Source organism: Phoca vitulina, unplaced genomic scaffold, assembly GCF_004348235.1.
Source record: "Phoca vitulina isolate PV1807 unplaced genomic scaffold, GSC_HSeal_1.0 scaffold3, whole genome shotgun sequence".
NCBI lineage: Eukaryota > Metazoa > Chordata > Mammalia > Carnivora > Phocidae > Phoca > Phoca vitulina.
The window spans coordinates 28,218,493-28,237,415 of record NW_022589706.1 but is presented as its reverse complement, the minus strand read 5'-3'; the positions used below and the strand labels follow the sequence as shown (position 1 = coordinate 28,237,415).

Here is an 18,923-nt window from a genome sequence, read left to right as displayed (position 1 = left end):
AAATAAATAAATAAAATCTTAAAAAAAAAAAAATATTACTGGGGTGCATGGGTGGCTCAGTCAGTTAAACATCTGACTCTTGATCTCAGCTCAGGTCTTAATCTCAGGGTCCTGAGTTCAAGCCCCACATTAGGCTCCATGCCCATCCTCCCTCCCTCCCTCCCTCTCTTTTTTTTTTTCTTTTTTTTTAAAGATTTTATTTATTTGACACAGAGAGACATAGCGAGAGAGGGAACACAAGCAGGGGGAGCGGGAAGAGGGAGAAGTAGGCTTCTCACCGAGCAGGGAGCCCAATGCGGGGCTCGATCCCAGGACCCTGGGACCATGACCTGAGCCGAAGGCAGACGCTTAACGACTGAGGCACCCAGGTGCCCCTCTTTTTTTCTTTTTTAAAGAGAACATTACTGTTATGTCAAATACTCTTATGTTGCCTAATAGACAAAAAATAATTTTCAAAATAATAATAGCCACTGTTGGCAAGTCTACAGTGAAATAGGAATTCTCATACACTGTAATGAGAATAAACTAGTATAACCTTTCTAGAAAGCAAACTGGCACTGTGTATCAAGAAATCTTAAATCAGGGGTGCCTGGGTGGCTCAGTTGATTAAGCGACTGCCTTCGGCTCCGGTCATGATCCCAGAGTCCTGGGATCGAGCCCCACATCTGGCTTCTTGCTCAGCGGGGAGCCTGCTTCTCCCTCTCCCTGCTACTCCACCTGCTATGCTCTCTCTCTGTCAAATAAATAAATAAAAATTCTTTAAAAGAAAAAAAGAAATCTTAAATTACAGTTAACCTTTGAACAATGTTGGGGGAGGTGTCAAGAACACCAACCACCCAGTCAAAAATCTACTGATAGCTTTTGACTTAACTACTAATAGCCTATTCTTGACTGGAAGCCTTACTGAGAATATAAACATAAAGTCAATTAACAAAAATTTTGTAAATGTATTATATACTGTTTTGTTACAATAAAGTAAGCTAGAGAGAAGAAAATGTTATTAAGAAATATATAAGGAGAAAATATATTTACAGTACTGTACTATAAGAAATTTCCATGTGAGTGGATCCCGGCAGGTTAAGCCTGTGTTGTTCAAGGGTCAACTGTACTTTTATTCTTTGATCCAACAATTCCACTTTTAGGAATTCATCATAAAAAATAATCAGATTTACATATATAAATAGATATTTATACAGAAATGTTCAAAATACAGGAATTTTTTACAAAGAAAAACTAAAAAACAACTAAGTAGTGAGAAAGGAATGATAAAATAATTTCTGGTGATAGTAAGTATAATTTACTAAAAACATACGCCAGCTAGAATGTTAAGATCATGATTTTACTTAACTCTTAAAATTGTAAGTAATATTATGCCTATTTTGCAAATAAGAAAACTAAGGACTAGAAAAGATAACTATCAAGCTTAAGGCTCTTAAGTAGCAAAACTGGGATTGAACCCAGATTCGTTAGACTCCACTAAGCACAATATCCATTTAGATTCCTAAATTGGAATTTTATACAGTCATTAAAGACTATATTTTGGATAATATTTAATTGAGAGGTTTTTTTTAAGACAATGTTTGAAAAGAAAGCAAGACACAAAACTAAATGTAATTTATCCAGACACCCAAATGGGACTAGATTAGACTATAATATTAGACTGGAAAAGAAATCTCTGGGTAATGGGATTACAAGTAACTTTATTTTTTTTTTTTAAGATTTTATTTATTTATTCAAGAGAAAGTGAGACAGAGCATGAGAGGGGAGAGGGTCAGAGGGAGAAGCAGACTCCCCACTGAGCAGGGAGCCCGATGCAGGACTGGATCCCGGGATTCCAGGATCATGACCTGAACTGAAGGCAGTCGCTTAACCAACTGAGCCACCCAGGTGCCCCACAAGTAAATTTATTTTTAGCATACTACTCTTTTTATATACTACTTTTGCATTTTCCAAATAATCTATAATATATACAGACTTCAATAATCAGGGAAAAAAAAAATCGCTATTATCAAAGATGAATGTTAGACTTCCCCTATTACTTCCTCCAGCTGGCAAACCATACATCCTTTCCACCTTTTTCCATTGTGTCTATTTATATGGAAAAAGATCTAAACATGTAGGTAGCTTAAGTGTCCAACCAATATTTAGTATAATGAGGAATTGCTATAAAAACATACAGTACCACCCAAGTACCAGTTTTATTTTATATATCCAGATTATTTCAATCCCATTTATTCACTTGAGTAATGTTCAACTTTTATCAACTGATCTTATGCATCTTCCTTTTTCCATAAAGAGAGCCTTATTGATACACTAGTTTAAACAAGGTTATGTAGCTTCTTCACATACATACCTGACCTAGAGAGTGTATTCTAAAAGGATATGGGAAATAAGGATGGGTAAGTAAGGTTTGATATACGATGGAGAAATGTGAAAGAACTGGCTCAAATGAAGAACTTAAAAATAAATAATATAAACTTTTGTTAATAACGAGACCATGAATATTTAAATTTCATATACACATTTTCCAAGCTCTTCTACCTCTATTATTTAATTTTAACCTGATAGAGAACCTAACCAATATATACTTGCTCACTAATTATCATCAAAATATTCCCGCATGGGGCGCCTGGGTGGCTCAGTTGGTTAAGCGACTGCCTTCGGCTCAGGTCATGATCCTGGAGTTCTGGGATCGAGTCCCACATCAGGCTCCCTGCTCAGCGGGGAGTCTGCTTCTCCCTCTGACCCTCCCCCCTCTCATGTGCTCTCTCTCTCTCTCATTCTCTCTCTTTCAAATAAATAAATAAAATCTTAAAAAAAAAAAAATATTCCCGCATGGTACGCAGAGGCCTTATCAACTTGAGTTTTTGTTTTGTTTTGTTTCAACAGATAAAGATATATGTTCTTTTAAACATTAAAAAAAAAAATTCTGGGTTAACATGAAATTTATAAAAGTAGTAGAGTGAACATGACCTCTAGAGTGGTATGGCAATAGTCAGTACTGCCATTAAAGTGAATATACCAATAAACACCACTTCAAAAAATACCTTCCTATTGAAAGCTACATCATCAACACAACACTCACTAAAAAAATTTACCATGTCATTTTATGAATAAATCTGCTATATTTATATAAAGACTACTAATTTTAGATAACTTACCTTTACAGAAAAATATCAGAAAAACAAATTTCTATAACAATCAAGAAAGATATTCTATTTAATATATGTAATATCAACCATCTAGAAAGAACAGGCCTAAGAAAATTGATACTAACAATCAAATTTATTAATAATACTTTAGCTCCTTAAAATCATCAAAAAAAGAAAAACAAAAAGCACCTCTCTATAAGGAATATATATATGGAAGTCACGGGACTCAAAACATTGTATCATCCCAAACAAGATCAAGAAACATCTCTTTCAGAAACAAATGCTACCAAAACCAATCAATCCATCTTTACTGGGGATTAAGTCACCTACAAAATGATTTTAAGTGCACCACTGTGATAAGAGTAAGATAAATATTACATCTGATCAAGGTACCAAAGGGTGTGTCACTAAAAAAATAGCATTTATAGAAAATGTAATCAAATTAAGGTAACCAATAATCTTAAAGTGTATCTATCTGACATAAGAACTATTATAATAGATCATTGAAGACATCCTAAATATCAGTGGATAAGAGTATGGCTAAATAAATTATGGTAAAAATCACCCTTTAGAATACTAGGCAACTATTAAACAGTTTAAGATAGAATGAAGAAACCAGATGTGTGTAGAAACCAGAAAGACCTCTGAGACATATCCTTAAGGGAGAAAGCCAGTTGCTAAATAATATACAGCTTTTGGCCAAAGAATCCAGGAAGTTGTAATTTAGAGTTCTTCAACACTTTCTATAATCCTTCATTACTTACTGCCAGTACTAGTCTTGCTTGGTTATTTTAGAGCCTCACATTGTTGGTTTTACCAACATATTTTCTTTTTTTTTTTTTTTTAAGATTTAATTTATTTATTTGACAGAGAGAGACACAGCAAGAGCGGGAACACAAGCAGGGGGAGTGGGAGAGGGAGAAGCAGGCTTCGCGCCGAGCAAGGAGCCCAATGTGGGGCTCGATCCCAGAACCCCAGGATCATGACTTGAGCCGAAGGCAGATGCTTAACGACTGAGCCACCCAGGTGCCCCCCACCATATTTTCATCTGTATGTGTTTATTTCCCCATTAGCCATGTTCCTTGATAACATAGATGATGATATATACTCCAATCTGACAGATAGCCATAGTCCCATACATAAAATAGGTGCACAAATAATATTTGCAAATGGAGAATATATAAAATATGAAGATGCATTTTAGAAACAGAAACTAAAACATTAAAGAGGAAATATTAAAGGGGAAAAGCAGGGATGCCTGGGTGGCTCAGTCGGTTAAGCATCTGCCTTTGGCTCACGATCCCAGGGTCCTAGGATCAAGTCCCACATCGGGCTCCTTGCTTGGTGGGGAGCCTACTTCTCCCTCTGCCTGCCGCTCCCTCTGCTTGTGCACTCTCTCTCTCTCTCGCTCTCTCTCACTCTGACAAATAAATAAATAAATCTTAAAAAAAAAAAAACTAAAAGAAAGCTAAATAAAAAAAAAGGGGGGGGGAACAGGACTACAATATAGTTGTTTTACACAACCACAAGCTCTTTGAGAAATTCTAGTAACAAAATCCGTGATTACATTTTCCTTCCGAGAGATTTTTTTAATCACTCAAATAAAAATGCTTGAGAACCTATGTGTAAAATATTCATCCTCTATGACTTTAATAATACTTACCATCTGTCCAACATTGATGCTAAGAACGTGCTTATTAAGGCCACAGTTGATATCTATAAACTCTACAGCTCTTCCTGTTATCCAACATGTCTTCTTACTACAAAAAAAAATACATTTTATATATATAATAAAAGGCAAATCTATATCAAACTATAATCCTAAATGAAATCAAAGTTCAAAACATGTAATACTTACAACATAAGTACATATGATATTCCACAGAGAAAGGCACAAAAGTAAAAAAAAAAAGACAAAAAAGGCCAACCTCATTTGCCACCACTGGAGGTAACTATAACCCTCTGGAAATGGTTATATTAAAGGAACAAACTAAGCATTTATTCTCCAGGTAGAACATTATTTCAAGATAACAAAATAGCCCAAATTGATGAGGGAAACTTCTTCATAGAAGATGACTATGCAAAAGGAATGTAAAAGAAACAACAGAATCTTAGTATTTCTAACAAGTAGCTGAACAAGAATCAGCAATCATCAATGAAGGCTAAAATCATTAGGTGAAACAGGTTGATAGAGATTTACCCGGAGCCAAAGTGTCATCCACAGATGACTTACAGATGCAAAAAGAAAAAGATAACTTTTCAATAAAATGATCTGGTTGTCACCACCTCAGCCTGGTGATGAAACACAGCATCAGAATGATGGAACAACTAAACATTATGTGCTCTTAATATGAAACAATATGAATACAGAGCATCACTTTTATCTAGTACTCTTCCAAAAATCTTTAACCTGAATCTGAAACACCTTTAGATATAACTCCAAGTTTAAATATGGCGGGGGGGCGGCGGCGGGGAGACAGAAGGAGAGGGAGAGAGAATTCTAAGCAGGCTCCAGGCTCAGCACAGAGCCCAACGTGGGGCTTGATCTCACAACCCTGAGATCATGACCTGAGCCCAAGTCAAGAGTCCGAAGCTTAACTAACTGAGTCACCTAGGCAGCCCCTAACTCCCTGTTTATAGAAAATATAGGGGATAGAGGAAAAAGTTCTACTACACCATGAGTAAACGATCAGCAATACAAAAAATGTCAGACATTCTCAACAGAGCTAACAAATCTGTATCACGGAGTAAGAGAGGGAGGGTGGTGAAGAGATAGGTAAGAGAGGCAGTTCTATAAAAAAAAAAAACTCAAGAGATAACTAAATGCAATAGGTAGCTCTTGATTTGAATTTGGTATTAAAAAAAAAAAAAACAATAAAAGGGGCGCCTCAGTGGCTCAGTCAGTTAATCATCCAACTCTTGATTTTAGTTCAGGTCAGGTTCTCAAGGTTGTGAGATCAAGCCCCATGTCACACTCCACCCTGGGCATGGAGCCTGCTTAAGATGCTTTCTCTTCCTCTCCCTTTGCCCCTCTCTGCCTAAAAAAATTAAATTAAAAAAAACAAAAAACAATAAAAGAGGTTTTGGGAACAGTTGGAGAAATAAGACTATGGTATGAGTATTATATATTAGGGAATTATGATAATTTTGCTAGGAATAATCATGGTTTTACAGCTATATCGGAGAATATCCTTTTTCTGGGATATATGCTAAAGATAATATGTCTTCTTATAATTTTTTAAAAGAGCAAATTTCAAACTAAACCCTTAAACAAAATTGAGCAAAGTCCAAAATATATACAACTATAACATAAATGTATAATACTCAAAAAGGAAAAACCATGGGTGGTTTTTCCTGGGTGGTTCAGTCGGTTAAACATCTGCCTTCAGCTCAGGTCATGATCCCAGGGTCCTGGGATTGAGCCCCACGTCGGGCTCCCTGCTCAACGGGGAGTCTGTTTCTCCCTCTCCCTCTCCCTCTGGCTTGTGCTCTCTCTCACCCACTCTTTCTCTCTCAAATAAACAAAATCTTAAAAAAAAAAAAAAAAGGAAAAACCAAAAAATAAATTCCACTTGCCACCATTAATTTACTTTTAAATGGTGCAGGAAATTTATATGTACATACACAGATATGTAAAGTAAATGTGGCAAAATTATTAACAATTATTTGAATCTAGAAGGTGGGTACAATATACTATTCTACTTTTCTATATGCTTAAGTATTTTCCATTTGTGAAAGTTTTTAGAATGTACCATGCTTCAAGTAAACTTGTTTGTCTAGTCTACAAAGTAAAATCCTTTTTTAATCCAAATACCAACACTTAATTTGAAACTTCTAATTCAAATATGCCAAGTTTTCATAAAGCAGAGTAAAGGTTGTATCTGGTTATCTATCCATATGCGTTCTGAGAAGAAAAATTCAATCATGCTATAAGTAAAGGGAAGGAAGAAAATGAAAGAAGAAATCTTTTTTTCTTAAGATTTTATTTATTTATTTGAGAGAGAGAGAGAAAGAGCACAAGAGTGGGGTGAGGGGCAGAGGGAGAAGCAGACTCCCCACTGCCCCCCCGCTGGGGACTCTGGGATCATGATGTGAGCCAAAGGCAGACACTTACCTGACTGAGCCACCCAGGTGCCCCTGAAAGAAGAAAGCTTAAAGGATAAAACTGAAGGAGGGGCTCCTGGCTGGCTCAATCAGTGGACCATATGACTCTTGATCTCAGGGTTGTGAGTTTAAGCCCCACATTCGGCGTGGAGCCTACTTTAAAAAAATTAATTTTTTTAAATGAAGAAAAGGACCCTGAATTGGGGCAACAGGCTATCCGCTCGCAACAGCTATCTGCTCAGTGGCAAGTCTGCTTCTCCCTCTCCCTCTATGATCCCTCTCCCTCTGTGATCGCTTTCACTCTCTCTCAAATAAACACTCTTAAAAAAAAAAAAAGAAGAAGAAGAAAAGGACCCTGAATAGCCAAACAACCTTGAGAAATTAAAACAAAGCTAAAGTCTTTGTTTCCTGATTGGCTTCCTGATTTCAAAACATATTAACAAAACTACAGTAATCAAAACTGTACGGTACTGGCATAAAGAAGCAGAAGAACAGCTGCAATAGAATATAGAGCCCAGAAATAAACCCTCACATACACAGTCAAGTAATCTTTATTTATTTGAGAGAGACAGAGACAGAGAGAGGGAGCGAGCACAAGCGGGGGAAGGGGCAAAAGGGAAGGGAGAGGAAGACAGAAAGAATCCCAAGCAGACTCCACACTGAGCATGGAGCCTGACATGGGTCTCGATCTCATGACCCTGAGATCATGACCTAAGCCAAAACCAAGAGTCAGTCACTCAACTAACTGCACCACCCAGGCACCCCTACAGTCAAGTGATCTTTGACAAGGATACGAAGGCTACACAATGGGGAGAGGATAGTCTTTTCAACAAATGGTGCTTGAAGAACTGGATATCCACATGCAAAAGAATGAACCTGGACCCTTACCTGATACCATATACAAAAATTAACTCAAAATGGGTTAAAGACCTCAACATAAGACCTGAAACCATAAAACTCTTAGAAGAAAACATGGCAGAAAGCTTCATAACATTGGACTGGCAATGACTTCTTGGTTATGGCACCAAAGCACAGGAAACAAAAGCAAAAATAAACAAACAGGACTACATCAAACTTAAAAAAAAACTTCTGCACAGCAAAGGAAAACAATCAACAGAGCAAAAAGGCAATCTACAGAATAGGAGAAATATTTGCAAACCATATATCTGATAAGGTGTTAATACCCAAAATATATAAATAACTCTTACAAGTCAACAAAACAAACAAAAAAAAAAAACCCTCAATTTTCAAAATGGGCAAAGGACTTGAACAGACATTTCTCCATAGGCGATTGATACACAAATGACCTACAAGCATATGAAAAGATGTTCAACATCACTAATCATCAGGAAATGTTAATTAAAACCACAATGAGATATCACCTCATACCTGTTAGGATGGCCACCATCAAAAAAAAGGGGGCAGGAACAAGTGTTGGTAAGGATGGGAAGAAACTGAAACCCTTGTGTACTGCTGGTGGGAATGTAAAATGGGCAGCTTCTGAGTAATATATAGAATTGCTGAGTCCTATATTATATACCTGAAACTAATTTCACACTGGATGTTAATTATACTGGATTTAAAATTTTAAAAATAAAAATAAAATGTGCAGCTGCTATGGAAAACAATATGGAGGTTCCTCCAAAATTAAAAATAGATTATGATCCATCAATCCCACTTTTTGGGCATATATCAAAAAGAAATGAAAACAAGATCCCAAAGAAATATTTGCACAATCATGTTCATTAAAGCATTATTCACAATAGCCAAGAAGTGGAAGCAACCAAAAATGTCCATGCAACATAAATGTTCATTAACAGAAAAAAGGATAAAGAATACATGGTGTACACACAAACACACATGACGGAATAATACGCAGCCTCAAAAAAGGAAGGCAATCCTGTTATATGCTGCAACATGGATAAGCCTTGAGGACATTATGCTAAGTGAAATAATCCAGTCATAAAAATACAAATACTGTACGATTCCACTTATATGAAGTATCTAAAGTAGTCGAACTCTTAGAAACAGCAAGTAGCATGATGGTTGCAAGGGGCTGGAGAAGAGGAAGAAAAGGAGAATTGTTTGATGGGACTAGAGCTTCAGTTCTACAAGATGAAAACATTCTAGAGATCTATTGTATTAACAATGCACATATAGTTAACATTACTGTACTGTTCATCTAAAAATGGTTAGGATAGTAAATTTTATGTTATATGTTTACCAATTTTTTTTATAAAACTATAAGGGGTTTAGGGGGCGCCTGGGTGGCTTAGTCGTTAAGCGTCTGCCTTTGGCTCAGGTCATGATCCCAGAGTCCTGGGATCAAGCCCCGAATCGGGCTCCCTGCTCGGCGGGAAGCCTGCTTCTCCCTCTCCCACTCCCCCTGCTTGTGTTCCCTCTCTCGCTGTGTCTCTGTCAAATAAATAAATAAAATCTTTAAAAAAAAAAAAAAACTGTAAGGGGTTAAAACTACAAAGGGAAAAAAATAAGAGAAGGTGATTTAGCAGGGAAAGAAAATGTTCACTGAAGAGAGTTGGGAGTCAGGGATGCCTGGGTGGCTCAGTCGGTTAAGTGCCTGCCTTCAGCTCAGGTCATGATCCCAGAGGTCCTGGGATCAAGTCCCACATCAGGCTCCTTGCTCAGCAGGGAGCCTGCATCTCCCTCTGCCTACCTCTCTCTCTCACTCTCTCCCTGACAAATAAATAAAATCTTTTAATGAAGAGAGTTAGAGTCAGAAATAGAACAGAAAAGAAAATCACAAATAGAAATCCTGAGAAGTGAATTACGTTAGTTACAACTACATAATCAATTATCAACTCTGGGTCCTGTGATAGAATAGATCTCCTGGATCTCTTTAGCTCCAGAAACTATATGCAAAATACTATCTACTAGGATTGTACATATACTATATCCATCCCCTACTCAACCACTTCTTTCCTATGAACCATCACCTACCAAAAAGCCTCCATCCTTTCCTTTCTGTCTTTAAAAAGTCTAATTCTAAAAAGTTCAAATTCCTGCACTGGAAAAACGGTTCAGAAATTTGATTTTCTTGGGGCACCTGGCTAGCTCAATCAGTAGAGCATGTGACTCTTGATCTCAGGGTTGTGAGTTCGAGCCCCACTTTGGGTGTAGACATTACGTAAAAATAAAATCTTAGGGAGGGAGGGAGGGAGGAAGGAAGGAATTTAATTTTCTCAATACACCCAGAGTTGATAAGTATCAGGAGATTTCTTAACTGAGACTAACCAAATTCCTAGTATTCCCTACACTGTTTTGTAAAATAATAATTTACATTTGTTGTTTCAAATTCCCACTTCCTGTTGATGTCTTAATCCAAAGCAATCTTCCCCCTACTGGTTTTTCTCTGGCTGCCCCTTCTCAGTCTCCATTGATTTCTTCCCTTTTGCTCTGTCTTTTCAATGTCATGGTTCCCCTGGATTCTGTCTCCAACTTTCTGCTCCACCAGCTTTTCCTAGGCCCATCTAAACCCATGGTTTCAATACCTGTAACTACAACTCCAGCCCAGAATTCTCTCCAAAACTCCGATATACTTAACTGCCTAACAGTCATAACCACTTGGATATTACGTAGGCCCTTCAAGCCTGAGAGGTCCAGCTTAAAATCCTTCAGTGACTCTACAGTTTTCAAGATCAAGTTCCAACTCCTAGGGAAAGTACTCAAGGACTTCTATGATCTGGTCTCTTATGTACCCCTAGCTTCCTCTTCCTCTATTCCTCCTCAGGTACTCTCTATTATTTCTGTATCTAATTATTTGCTTCCCCACACAAAGTAGGACATTTCACATCTCTGTGCTTCACAAATGTTCTGCCCAAAAGTCCCTCTACACCTTTCCACCCAACCCATATTTCTTGGCTTAATTAACTTTCCTTCAGAAGGTTTTTCTGCTATCCCAAAGTCTGACTTAGACACAGCTCCCACTGCACCCTAGATATACCTCTATCTTAGCACCTCTGTATTTACTTGCTTAGACCACTAGTTGATAAGCATCTCCCAGGTAATGTGTTATTTAGCAACCAAGAGCTCAATAAATATTTGTTACATGCCAGCACAAACCAAAAAGCCAAATTAGTTCTTTAAAATATTAGACTTCCCAGGGCGCCTGGGTGGCTCAGTCGGTTAAGCATCTGCCTTCGGCTCAGGTCATGCTCCCAAGGCTCTGGGATCAAGCCCCGCATCTGGCTCCCCTCCACGGGGAGCCTGCTTCTCCCTCTGCCTCTGCTTCTATTTCTCATGAATAAATAAATTATTTTTTAAAAAAACAAATAAAATATTAGACTTTCCACTTTAGTACCTGGAATACTCACATACATAATACTGAGTATCTTTTTCACAAATAAAGTACCTAAGAAAATAAATTTATAATCAGAAGAATGGTTAAGAATTATAATGAATATTCTTTGTGTCCGCCCAGAACTCCTTCTCCTCCCCTCGTCTGTTAGAAAACAGACCCCTGACACATAAACGAGCACATCACATGATCTAAACTAAACTAAGCATAGCACCTCATCTCCTCAGCTGCAGGAATCAGTCAAGGGATGGACATGTGACCAAATCTACCTAAAACCTTGTACATAAGGCTCTAAATAGATAAGTCTGTGCTGGCAGGAACCAGGTCCCACCATGTGAAGCATATCCACAATAGGAGAAATGGCACCAATATGCACAGATTTTAAGTATAGGAAGGACCTACCTGTGGGCAAGTTCCTACCTTAGCCTTTATGGCCATCTCTATCCATACAATTTCTGTTATATGGTTATTAAGCCAGTAACTTTTCCCTTGAAATAGCCTATTTCAAACTGTATCTCTGTTACTTGCAATCCAAAAAGTCCTAACAAACAGAGAAACTGAATATATGGAAATTTTATGTAAAGATGTATTTCACTGACGCTATAAAAGGGCCTACCTAGTATGCCTTTCCTAACTTAGAAAACTTTCATCTGGGGCTCCTGGGTGATTCAGTCAGTTAAGCATCTTTCTTCAACTCAGGTCATGATCCAAGGGTCCTGGGATGGAGTCCAGCATCAGGCTCCCTGCTCTGCGGGGAGTCTACTTCTCCCTCCGTGCATGCGCTCTCCTCTCCGCCCCCACACCCCCATCTCCCTCTCTCTTGCAAAAATAAAATCTTCAAAAAAAAAAAAAAAAAAAGAAAATTTTCATCTAACATATATAGTGTCTCCTTCCCTTCCCTACTAGGTAAACCCCAAAATAACTACTTAATTCCCTCCATGCAAATCACATCATTTTTTAAGATAGTCAATTCACCTCTTTCTTTCACTACACCCTAACCACTACATGGTGAGATGACAGATAAGCAAACTATAACAATGTGATAATACAGAGTTGGCTAGGGAAACAAACAGAAGACATGGAACAAACATTAAACCAGGCCTTGAGATATCAAAAAAAGCTTCCCCATAGAGGTATCATCTTGACTGAGACCTGAAAGACAAGTATGAGATAACAAAACCAAAGGGGAGGGAAGCAGGGAACCAGAGAAGGCATTCCAGACAGAGGGAAGCTCCTGTACTCAGGCTTAGATTTAACAAACCTGGCATTTTAAGGAAGAAATGCCAGTAAATGAATATGACTAGCACATTGAAGGCAAAGGGAAAAAGTGAGAAGGGATGAAGATGAAGAGGTGAATAGAAACCAGATCATGAGGATCCTGAAAGCCAAATTAAGAAGTTGACTTTATCCTAAAGATGATGAAAAGTCACAAAAAAAGAGTTTTGTAGCAGGGAAGTTATATGTTCAGCTGTGTCAGATAGATTACTCTGGCTAAAATGGTGGGGGGGGGGGAAGGATTGGAAGGCAAGACTGGAAGCAGGGATAACCACTTAGGAGGGGATTGCAGCAATCCAGGTGAGAGATGATGCTAACCTTGAGCAGGATGGTAGCCTTGGGGATAGGGAAAAGGCACAGAGTCAAGAAATATTAAGAAGAAAGAATCCAGCAGGGCTCAGTGATCAATCAGAATGTGAAAGCAAAAAAAGAGGACAAGGAATAGCCCATGTTTCTGCCAAGTTATTATTCGCAATGTCTACTATTTACTAAATTCTTACCACACATACATTATCTCATTTAATCTTCCCCTAGAAAGAAGACCGAAAAGAAACAGTCTATTCTGTATTTTTGGTTTGAGGATAGGAGACGGAAAGTTGTTAATGACTATAGTTTGGGATATGCTTAGTACTGATGGTAGCATACAAATGGACATGTCATGAAGATAGATGATACATGAGTCCACTTATCAGGAAAAGAGCTTTGGATTGGAGACAGAGAATTACCAGAATACAGATGGTAAACAGAGAGAAATATTTTTAAAAGTAAAATATCTCCTCTATTCATGCCAAGATTTATTTAATACCTACATACCTAAAGTAATTAGGTTGGGACCAGTGTTAGCAGGAAAAAAAAAAGGAAGATTCAGTGAAGCTCAGTTAGTAGAGGGAGGGAAGAAGGAGCTCAGCATAGCAGTTAAGTGTATACTGGAAATATATCAAAGGTTCAAAGGTTAGGCGGAGGACAGAGAAAAGAGTAAAACACTCCAGGCAGAAGAAATAAAATTCAAACACAGAATTTTTTTTAAAAAAAGATGCCCTGCTTTGGGGCGTGTGGGTGGCTCAATTGGTTAGGCAACTGACTTGATATCAGCACAGGTCCCATCTCAGGGTTGTGGGTTCAGGCCCTACGTTGGGCTCCACTTTTAAAAAATTAATTAATTAATTAATTAAAAAGATACCCTGCTTCAGAACAAAAAGAAAGTAAATATCATTCATGTCAGTTTCCCAAAGTAATTCTTAAATTTAATGAATAGAAGATATATAAAAATGTTTTTCTTAAAAAAAGTGACATGGGGGGGCGCCTGCGTGGCTCAGTCGTTGGGCGGCTGCCTTCGGCTCAGGTCATGATCCCGGAGTCCTGGGATCGAGCCCCGCATCGGGCTCCCTGCTCAAGCGGGGGGTCTGTTTCTCCCTCTCGCACTCCCCCTGCTTGTGTTTCAGCTCTCGCTGTCTCTGTCTCTGTCTCTGTCAAATAAATAAATAAATAAAATCTTTAAAAAAAAAAAAGTAACATGGGGAAATTCCCTCTACTAAATACTACTGCATATTTTTTTTTAAATATTTTATTTATTTATTTGAGAGAGTGAATGAGCACATGAGAGGGGGGAGGGTCAGAAGGAGAAGCAGACTCCCCACTGAGCAGGGAGCCCGATGCGGGACTCGATCCTGGGACTCCAGGATCATGACCTGAGCCAAAGGCAGTCACTTAACCAATTGAGCCACCCAGGCGCCCCTAAATACTACTGCATATTATGAAGGGGTGCCTGGGTAGCTCAGTCTGTTAAGCGACCAACTCTTGATCTCAGCTCAGGTCCTGATCTCTGCTCAGGTCTTGATCTCAGGGTTGTGAGTTCAGACCCCACACTGAGCTCCATGCTGAGCATGGAGTCCACTGAAAAACAAACTAATGCATATTATGCATTATGAAATGGTACAGTCACAAAAATTCAATAAAAGATTGAGGAACTATTATAAGAAATCAAGAGTCCAGAAAAAGTCCTAACTATATCTCAAAATTTACATGTAATAAGATAGGCTTTCCAAAACAAGAAGATTAAAGTTTTTAATAGTGGTAAAATGATTTAATAGTAATTTGTAAAACAATTAAGGTGGTATCACCTTAGAATTATAAATTTATGCTTAGAATTTATCCTAAATTCTGATTACAAAGTTAATTTTAGAAATATTAGGAAAAACTGATTATCACATCTGTAGAACAATGAAATTTTTTAATTTGGAAATATGAAGCAATGACAAAGGAAAAGAATGATAGATTCATGTATGAACATTTTAAACTTCTGACAAATAAAAATAACCAAAAAGTAAAACAGCAAGCTAGAGAAAAATATTTTCAAGAAAAACGACACTAATAACCATATATTTGGACCATTCTCAAAATTTTAAGAGAAACAGATGTAATAGATGATCAAAGGATATGAACAATCCACGTTTAGAAAAATAGTGTCCACCATCAGTCTAGTGAGATTTAGCGGAATTGATAGACCCAGAGCCAGTGCTCAGCCAAGTGCAACATGTGGGTTCTTCCTGCTACTAATTCCACTAATAGTCATAAAAACCTAGCTGGCATAGCTAGTTTCTTCCTCCATGGAAATTAATGAAATGATTTTTTCAATTTTCAAAGTTATGTGAGTTTGGATAGCACAAATTAATTAACCTGAATCTAGATGTACTACTGAAATAGTTTCTGGAGAACAAGGCTGAGATTCTTCCAACAGTCTGCCCACCTAGACATATTTTAAAACTTTAGTACAGTGGGTAGGAAGGTACTTACTTAAAAGTAAATTCAATAAACCAAAATTCAGAGTAATGTTAAAATCTGTATATGATTTAAAAAAAAATCTGTATATGATCTTACATAAGTAAATTGAACTGTAATGTAGAAGGAAAAAATGTTTATGTGACAAACTAATATACCTTATTTCATCCATTTTAAGACATTTTTACATTTCTGCAATAAGGACCATCCTAAAATCAATGGCATATCACAGTTACTTGGAGTTTTTTTGCTTTTTTGGTTTTTTTGGTTTTGTAGAGGTACATAAAATAATCCATCTTACAACTGATGGGAGGAATGGTAGATATTTGGAAATGTCATGATTTACTCGACATCAAAGGTTTTGTTTCAGAGGGCCACAAAAAGAATATGCTAAGAGTAAGGTTCTGGGTCACAAAGATCCAGAACTGACTGAATCCTGGCTCTGCTAAATACCAGTTGGCTTATATTGGGACAACTTTCTTCACATTTCTCATATTGTCTGTCTCCTCATCTGTGAAACAGTACCAATAATAGTGCAAATCTCATAGAACTGTGAAAATTAAATACAGCAGCATATGTACAGTGCTTAAAACAGTGCCTGGCATACATACATACATACACACACACATGCATATATACATATATACATATATATATGTATGCACATACATAAACAGATATGTGGTGGCCACTTTTATTACTCTAAGGATGAAGGTGATTAGGCCGATAATGACTTCTGGCTTATTCACTGCCTGGCATGGTAAATATTTTTTAAAATGTCAATCTCAAAAATAAATAAATAAATAAATAAATAAATAAATAAATAAATAAATAAAATGTCAATCTCTTCTTTAATTCCTAAAACTACTTCTAAAGGCATTTAATAGGGATCTATTAAGATTAAATATCTGGCCTGACATATTCTTCACAAAACTGACAACATGAGTTTGCATATAAAAAACTGAAGGGAAGAAAGGCAAAGATGATAGCTGTTTCCCAAAATTCACATTGACTAATAAATGGTTACTGTTTTGCACATCAAAAGACAAGCATAACCATGGATAATCATGAAGACAGAAAAGGAGATTTTAAAAGAAGGAAAATCCTCAGATATTGTTAAAAAAAATACGCACCTACACTGATATTTACTTAGCCTCTACTGTGTACAAGGTACTAAACCCACTTCAATAAAGGAAAAATATTCTTCTGATAACTTAAGCCCACTTTTTCTATTTAGTCCAACACTTGGTCCTCTTTACTCTTCCCCTAAAAGCTATTAAAGTCAACAGGTACACAAACTGACATTCATCAGTACTGTATGCTGGGTTTCTGCACTGGGATTTTGTACTTTTTTTTTTTTCCATTAATATACTAGTCTTTTTTCATGAACTAAATTGTAGGCTCCTCATACAAAAGCAGCCATTTCTTCCCTATTCTTCCCACCATCTCCACCACTGCAGCCCCCTTATTCTGGCACAACCACTTAAATGATAAAGGCTCTATCTAGCATAGGAACTAAAAATTATTGATTTAAATTCTGACCTTTAAAAACGAACAGTGTTAGAAAACTGAACAAGCCGAGCATCAAAACACATGACGTTTACATTTCTTAAAGTGTGTAAGGATTCTTTCATTGAAAATTGAAAGATGGTTCAAACGAGTTACAAAAGAGAGCTGGGTGTTTGAAAGAAAAACCACAGAAATAATAAAAACGGAACGAAAAAGCTGATGCTGGGATGAAAAGATAACATTAAAAAAAAAGTGAGAGAAGAGAGGTGTCTGCACATCAGTCATTGTTTTCCCAGAGACCAGGTTGATCACCAGGATTTTCTTCTCTGCGCTCAACCAATCCCCACCTTTTCTGAGTTAACCAGTCTCCAGGCAAGCAGCGCTTCTTGATTGGCTTAAAGATGGGGAGTAGAAAAACCAGCCAATCCCGCCTTCAAGTCGGAACTGCGCTATGGAGACATTACAACCACTGCATGGCGAGAATGTGTACAAACCTGTCCCTGCCACAAATACCAGATTCCTAGTTCTAAAGGCTGTTGCGAAAAGGAAGATTCTTTATAAGCCACACCAAGCGTCATCTGGCATCTACACTTTATTACTCTAGCTCTCTGAAGCGGGGGGCGGGTAGTGTTGACCGTTTTAATCAAAAGAGCCTAAGGAATAAACTGTGCCCCCGGTCAGATGACTCACTCTATCGAAGACGGATTTCCAAACGAACATCTCGGAGAAGGTCCGGATGACAGAAGGGTTCAAGCAAGGTCCCAGAGAGGATCAAAGTTGCGGTGGGGGAGGGGGTGCGGACGAGGGTCAAAGAGGCACAAATACCAGGGACCCGGGATGTCTCCCCACAGTATCCAAAATCGGAACGTGTGGAGTGAGAGGCTGTGTTTGGATATGAAGAAGTGAGTAAATAAACGGCTTTGCTAGGACTACGTGCTCCGGAGGGTGGCCCGAAGTTCCGAGAAGGCTCCGCCTGGGAAACGCCGAAGGTGCTCGAAGGGGCACAAGGTCAAGTCCCGGCGGGAACCGACAGGGAAGCAGCTCCGGGGGGTCGAGAGGGGTGTGTCTGGGCCCTGGAGGCCCGCCCGGGACTGGGAGGCCGGGAAAGCGGCCGCGGCCCCCGCCTTCGCCCGGCCTCGGGCGGCACGCCAGGGCCCGCCCCTCACCGACGCCTCACTTCCCTTCCGTCCAGGCGGCCAGGCCCGCGGGCCCGCGCCGGCCCCCACGTTCGGGGATTTGGGCTTCGGTCGTAGCGCCGCCCGCCGCTGCCTCAGGCCCTTCGCTTCGGCTCGGGGCCCCGGGATCCCTTCCCTCCCGGACCCGCCGCCCCGCCTACCACCCGCTGCCTTTACCTGCTCCGAGAGCGGGTGGAGGGCGTCGAGGCCCGGGCCGCGTCGTCGAGTGCGCGACGCGGCGCCGCGGGTCCGCAGCCCTTTCCCGCCGCCGCCACTGCGCTCTCCGGCGCGGCGCTGGGCTGGCGAGCAGCGGCGGCCGCGGGGGGGGCGGGTACTGGGGGGGGAGACACGCGCGGCGAGTGCCGGGCGGGGAGACACTGCCGCTCTCTGTCCGGCCCGGGAAGAGCAGCCTCGCCGCCGCCAGCCGCGAGAGGGCGGGAGGGCGGGTGGGCGGCCGAATGGGGAGGGGTCTCGGGAAGTAGGGAATGGCTGCCACGTCGTTCAGGTGGCTCACCGCCCTCCGCCTCCCCCACACCACCCGGCTCCCCGCCGCGACCTCTGGTTCGTCCCCGAGCTCCGCCATGGCGCGTCGGCCCGCCCCGCAGGGCCGGCTCC

General features: G+C 39.4%; 1 protein-coding gene across 8 annotated transcripts in view; it reads right to left on the bottom strand.

Annotated features, from left to right (window-relative positions):
• N4BP2 (NEDD4 binding protein 2) overlaps positions 1-18,596 on the bottom strand; it is an 83,580-nt gene extending 64,984 nt beyond the window's left edge. For 7 of the 8 annotated variants that reach the window (XR_004298844.1, XR_004298845.1, XM_032400228.1 and 4 more), the window contains exons 1-2: positions 18,486-18,596; positions 4,816-4,912 (exon numbers count right to left, since the gene is read on the bottom strand). The gene's annotated coding sequence lies outside the window, so the exon portion shown is untranslated. Of the gene's footprint in view, positions 1-4,815; positions 4,913-17,823; positions 18,152-18,485 lie in introns of those variants that run through there. The other variant, XM_032400227.1, reaches the window with a different exon arrangement.
• Positions 18,597-18,923: the final 327 nt, after the last annotated feature.